This window comes from Pseudopodoces humilis, chromosome 1 (genome assembly GCF_049639895.1).
Source record: "Pseudopodoces humilis isolate 2021_Gansu_Grassland_sample_001 chromosome 1, ASM4963989v1, whole genome shotgun sequence".
NCBI classification, from domain to species: Eukaryota; Metazoa; Chordata; class Aves; order Passeriformes; family Paridae; genus Pseudopodoces; species Pseudopodoces humilis.
The window spans coordinates 54002880-54009362 of NC_142200.1; the positions used below are offsets into that span (position 1 = coordinate 54002880).

Genomic DNA, 6483 nt, shown 5'->3' on the forward strand with positions numbered 1-6483 from the left:
ATAGACTTCATTGTTAAGATACTATACATTTTTCAGTTTTGAATGTAGTGTGCATTATAATTTCATAAATTACCTTACACTAGGTAAAAGTAGTTACATTTTACTTCTAAATACGTGTAGCTTTTCATAGTAGATTTGTGACTTTGTTCTTTAATTTGAAACTGCTTTTCTTAGAGTATTTTGTGAGCAAGGCCCTCTTTCATCCTCTCTCCATTACCTAAAAATAATTCCAAGAATAGATTTTCTCCAGCTCTTTCACTGATGCATTTTTTATTCTGTAAAAATGCAGAAAGTCTGAACTCTACTTACAGGCCTATATTCATTTTATGTAAGTGCTTGGTTCAACACTTCCAACAGAAAAATGTTGAACATTGAAATGTATCTTTATAACTCCTAAAAATGAGTGCACAGATAAATTTTTGCACCTTAGTGTGAATTTATCCAGGTGTAAAATAAAAATAGTTTATCTGGAGCACTTTTGCAAGCACAAGTGATTCTAAGTAACAGTCTATTAAAAAACAATTTTATAATCCAAAACTGTGTAATTCCCACCAGTTTCATAGCAAAACAATTTGCAGAAACCAGCGAGTTGACAGACAGTATTTTAATAACAACCAACAACTATTAAATATCTCTGGGCTATATTCTACTGGATGTTTTTTGGCTACAGTCTACTTGAAGAATCTGAGCTTAAAAAATAGATTGTATCTATACCTTCTAATAGAAGTGTTACAAAAGAAACATGCAATACAAATAATTTCTCAGTGTATATAGTTCAATGTTCTTTGAAAACTCATTTATTAAGAAATTGCCATTTCACACTTGAGACCTGACAAAAATAGAGGCACGCATTTTCTGTGGTCTGAAAGACTGCATGCAGTTACTAGTTGGGGGATTATAAAGAGAAATGGGAATAGAAATGTGAATGAAAATAAGAAAAGATATGATTTCTGTTACAGTAAAGAGTAACAAGACAGGGAATATTTCCGACTGTTCCTTTAAAACAAGAAAATTTTCACTTTTGATGTCACCCTCAGGAATTGTAAGCACACATTCATGACAATCACTTGCATAAGTGAAGCTGAAGCAATCACAAGTATTGTGACAGAGCTGGGGGTCTTGCAAAAATGGATTGAAAGTCAGCATGAAGATTTTAGTGTTCAAGTTGAACACAAAACAAGCATAGTGAGTATTCCCTCCAGTAAATACAATTTAGAAATTTGAAATTTCATAGATATAGAAGTTAGACAGTTGACTGACTAAACAACAAAGCAGATTCTCTTTCTAAATGTTTTAACCGACTTCTGGGTTTGTCACTGCCTTTTGTGGCTTTTGCACTGGATGCACTCGGATAAATGTTTTAAGTTTGATTTTAGAATATAAAAAATAATAAAAATAAAAAAAATAGAGATCTCTTACCTGTGTGACTGATGGGCCTTCTAGGCATGAAGGAATGGATATTGCAAAAGTTGCATGAAACATGGGATGTAGAGAAGTAAGCAGTTCTGTTTTACTCCACAGATCCTCAGAAAGCTCTAGGACTTACAGCTTCCTGCCAGTATAAGTCAGTTCTGCTTTTTACTTTTGGAAACTCACAGTATGACACTGCTTACTGCATGCTATTTTGGGTGCCTTGAGTAAAACTATGAACACAGGCACTTTTGTGCGAAACATCATAAAGCCTCTCTGATGTTCATTCAGAGTCCAGAATTAAAATGCAGAAGGCTCTAGCAAGAAAAATACAAGCTGATTTTCTTCTTCCTAGTGGAAAAATAAAGTACTCCTTGGCAAGTAACCAGGGTGGTGGGAAGGTAATTCATTTTGTGTGAGAGCATTTTGCAAGTGAAAGGGATATGCCCTCTGTTTAGAGATTAGTCAGGGAAAAAAGTGGTCAATTTAGAGCACTCACAAAAGTTAGTCAAAGAAAAGAGTTTTTATAGTCTGGGGTTTGCCCTCTGGACATTTTTTTTCCACCAAATAATTTAGTTTCAAGAATCATAACATCTTCACGCAAAAAATAAAAACACATGCTCAAGATACCGGTTTATCTCCTTACCTACTTTTAGAGACATTAAATAAATGTATTTTCTTTTCTTATAATTCCCTGTGAAAATTGAATTTTATTTGCTAGTTAGTGTCGGGGTTCTATATTCAAATAAAAAATATAATGAAAATAATATAATTTAAAAAAAAAACTAAAACCCAAAAACAAAACCAAAAACAAACCAAAAAAATCCCCACAAAACTCCCCTAAAAATATTGTATAATAATTATACAACAGGTTATAATTTTTTATAGACATCAACTTTTATCTTAAGTCAATTTAGGAAATTTTGAGCAATAATTCAAATATTCATTGTGCCATTAAAAAAAAAAAAAAAGAGGATATTTGGTGAAAAAACAAGAACTGTGTGTTCCAGTAGCACTTCAGTAATTACTATGGAAGACATGTTTATGGTGGGATAATTTAGAATCTAGTGCTACGTCAGTTATAGCTCCTGGCCAAGAAGATTTCTGAGAAGTCCTAAATGTAAAAAAAAAATTAATCATGATATTTTTTCAGACATAATGTGTCCTGTTAATGATAAAACTAAAAATGCTCCAAGCCACCCATGCTGAGAAAAGATCTTTTTCCCTTTATCTTCTTCATCATACAGACTCAGAAAATTTCACAACTGTTACATGTGGAAATGGAAAGCTACTTGAATGTACTTCCATAACATATATTGTACCTTTTGTATAATAAATGACAGCCAGCTATGAAGATCTTAGTCAGATATTCAGGAATTTCCTGGGCAGAACATGAGAGATTGCAAATGAGGAAATGTGACTCTTTGCATGGGTAATGCTGTAAAACAACATGATGAAACCATGATCTGCAGAGGGAACAGATCTGATTGATGCAGATGTGGAGTCTGGTGCCTTGGCTAACACCGAATCCCTGTTTACAATATTTACATCTAGATATCAAGGTCAAATTGACTTCTATTGAATAAACACAACCCCCCTGATATCACAGGCTTTAAAACTTGGATTGGATTGGGTTCAAGTAACACAGAAAAACTGTCCACACATCATGTTCATCCTGACAGAGTCAGAAAGACTTGTTCTCTATAGGAGAGTATGATGTAAATTATCTGAGCAGATGGATTTTTTGTAAGATTATTCAGAATCACTTGTGAGTCTTTTGAGGATGATTTCCTGACAACTTCAGGATTGTCTCATCCTAACAACTTTAGTAGAAGTAACACAATTTCTGTATCAGGCTGGAAATGAACACAGTTCATCAACTTATATACACTTTTAGCTTTAAGAAGTGGAGAGTTCAGCTAATATTTTCTTCTCAAATAAAGCAAACATCATTATGTTATGCAGCTTAAGGTTCTTTGACAATACTGTGTTCCTAGTACACATAATTTAATTATTTATGAAATTATATACCAAAAACAAGCTGACAGATATTTATTTCTGCTACTCTTACCTCAAGCATGTTTTGCTAGACAAAGCTTGATTTGTCTAAATCTTGACGTTAGGTTTGAGTAAGGGAATTAAAATTAACTAAGATCAAATTTTCATATCTTCTACATATTTTATCATGCTTCGTGTTCTGCTTGCTTTTATGTTTGCTTGTTTTAAGAAGCAGGAATGTTTGGTGAGAGCTGATATTTAGTGAGAATGGTTACTTCTTACTGTTTATTCATGATCTGACATCAGCTCTGTACAGATTGAGGTAGAGCAAACCAGAAAAATGTGAAGAGGAGACAGACACTCTCCTAAGCTCTGTGGAAACTGAAGAAGTGTAATTGGAATTCAGAGATACATTACCACTTATCACCTGGAAATAAACAGCTTTTTTATGAGCTATGCTTCTCACTGACTTTCTACTAACAAAGAAGAGGTGACATTTCATTCACCAAGGCAGAATTAACTGGACAGAGATGTAAGAAAGGGGCAAACCTGTTGCTGGCAGTTGATAAACAAGATATTCTTATTTACTTGAGAAATTTTTTTTTTTATTTATTTACATGAGAATGCTGGGTCTCATCATAGGATGTAATGTAAGCAAGATGTGCCATACTAAACAAACATAAATGGACACATAAGGGGAAGTTTCTTGGAAATGCTTGTTGAAAAACTGATGAAGGGAACTGGCCAGAACAATGGCCAGGTTTTTGATAAGGTGAAGATAATATGCAGCTATAAGGAAAAAATTAAAACTAGTCATAAAGACTGCACCTTAAAAATAAAGAAGCGGAATGAAGGATAATTCACACAATTATGGGAAAATTTTTCTCAGAAGAAAACAGATGCTTCTTCCCAGTACAGCATTCTCATATGATAAACCATCTCTGCTTCTCTTTGTGTAGGCAACTGTTAATGATCAGCAGATTTTTGATTTTAACATAGAGAGGAAATAATTTGGACTGCCATCTGTGAAGGAAAACTTTTACCCTGTTAGTTCTTTCCTGATCTCACAGACCATGATATTTCTAGCAGAGAGGGTCCTCAGCAATATGGGAAAGTTCAGTAAGATAACTTTACCCATCAACTGAGCAAAACCTTTCAGGAGGTTTGGAGGAGTTGAGTGAACTTTTTATTACCTAAATAAACAAATTAGTTGTTATAGAGACAATGCGGACTAAAAAGTCCAATTAAACTGTTTGAAGTATTTTCTTTTACTGTCTTTACTGTAATTTAAAATAGGAATTTTATCTATCCAAAACCTAGAGCTTAAATTAGGGTTTGCTTAGATGTAAGAGCATAATAAATTTGGAATTTAAATGTCTATATAATTTAAAACACGGTTACTGATCAGCCAAGTATAACATTATATTTATTAAATTCTTTTAAATATAAATCTGAAATATAGTGATCAATCATATTTTATAGATATATCTCTACATGCTAAAATTACTTGAAGAGACAGTCTTAACAATCTAATAGAGTTAATTCCCTCTATTTTCTTTTTTTTCTTTTTAAAGAAAATATACTCCATTTTCCAGAAATTAAACAAAAAATAAAGATGGAAAAACCCAAGAAAACTGTTTGTTTTTTTTAAAAAAAAACAACACAGTAAATAATTTTTAAAGGGATCATTTTTCATTCAAGGAGATACGCTCTTTGACATTTATTTCATTGGACCAATCTCATAAGATTTCATTTTCTTGGGTTCACTCAGCATCTTAATATCAGAGTAAGTTGAGTTTATTGAGTGAAGAAAAGGAAGTGTGGACGGGAGAGGGGTAGAATCCATGATTTCAGGAGGGTTGATTCTCCCATATTACCTCTGTGCAAATCATGGCTTTTGTGTTTGGCATTTGCATTTAGAATTTTCATCAGGCTAAGGAGAAATACTCCAGGATAAGTATACAGCCAGCACAGCACTTCTGGAAAGTGGAAGTGCTGTGAAAATAGCAGGAGTTTTATTACTCACAATAGCAGTGAAACCATTCATAATATCTGTATCTCTGGAGACTCAACACTGAATTTGTGGGATTTGTGCAGTTTGTTTTCTTTTGTTTTGGTGTTGTTGGCATCTTTGCCATTTCTAGATGGATTTTTTAATGGGGATTCTGATATGCAGCTTTTCCTAAAGCTGGTCTTACTTATAACTGCTTAAGGGAGGTATAGCTTCAAGAGGAGCCAAGTGGAACCAAGAGAGAACAGAGAACTGAGGCCTGGAGGGCTTCACAGGCTGAAATGCACAGGCTGAAATGCAATAACATTTCCTTTGACTTCTGAGCAGTCTCTTGTCACTATACAAAATAAATATACAATGCTGAATTATTTTTTTTTTTTTAATGCATCTTTTTTTCCCCTTCCTTTTATCTATAATAATTTTGCAACTAGAATTCCATTACCACTAAAATATCTTACAAATCACAGCTTCTGGAAGAGAAGAGAGACATTACACATGAGTCACTGTAAATACAAAAATGCATGGATTAATTTACAATACTAATAATAGCCTTTTTCATTGAATTATCTGGAATCTGTTTAAAAATCATTTTGTGTCATTTTTAATATTATTTAATGATAATCTTGTGCATTTTTTTGCTTTCTGTGTAATGACTTTTTTTTCCAGAGGGAAAAAAGTTTAATGAATTGCAACAAAATATAATTACTTATGTGTGTACTTAGTGGCTTGTGTGAAAAGTCTGAGGAAATGGTGCATAACCATTCATTAGGAGAATCTGAATATCTCACAATAATCAGACCTTTCCAAACATGTTTCCTTTCTCTTTTACTTTCCTTTACCCTTTCCTTTTCTTTTCTCAGTAAATACTGTTATGATCAAATACACTGTGTTTGGATAATAATATGCAGACACCTGATTGTTTTTTTCCCCCCTATTCCTGCTCCCAGCACAAGATAGAACCAAATAAAAATTAATTCAGAGCAGGTAAATCTTCAAGATGATCCCCTGAAGGAATGGAGTTCTCTTATTGTTGTACTATTAAACAGTGTTTAGATATAAATGGA

At 33.1% G+C, this 6483-nt stretch overlaps 1 protein-coding gene across 1 annotated transcript in view; it reads right to left on the reverse strand.

The window, feature by feature from the left end:
• Positions 1-1566, reverse strand: part of LOC102110121 (cadherin-19) — a 69364-nt gene extending 67798 nt beyond the window's left edge. The window contains exon 1 of the mRNA XM_005517447.3: positions 1420-1566. The gene's annotated coding sequence lies outside the window, so the exon portion shown is untranslated. The remainder of the gene's footprint in view (positions 1-1419) is intronic.
• Positions 1567-6483: the final 4917 nt, after the last annotated feature.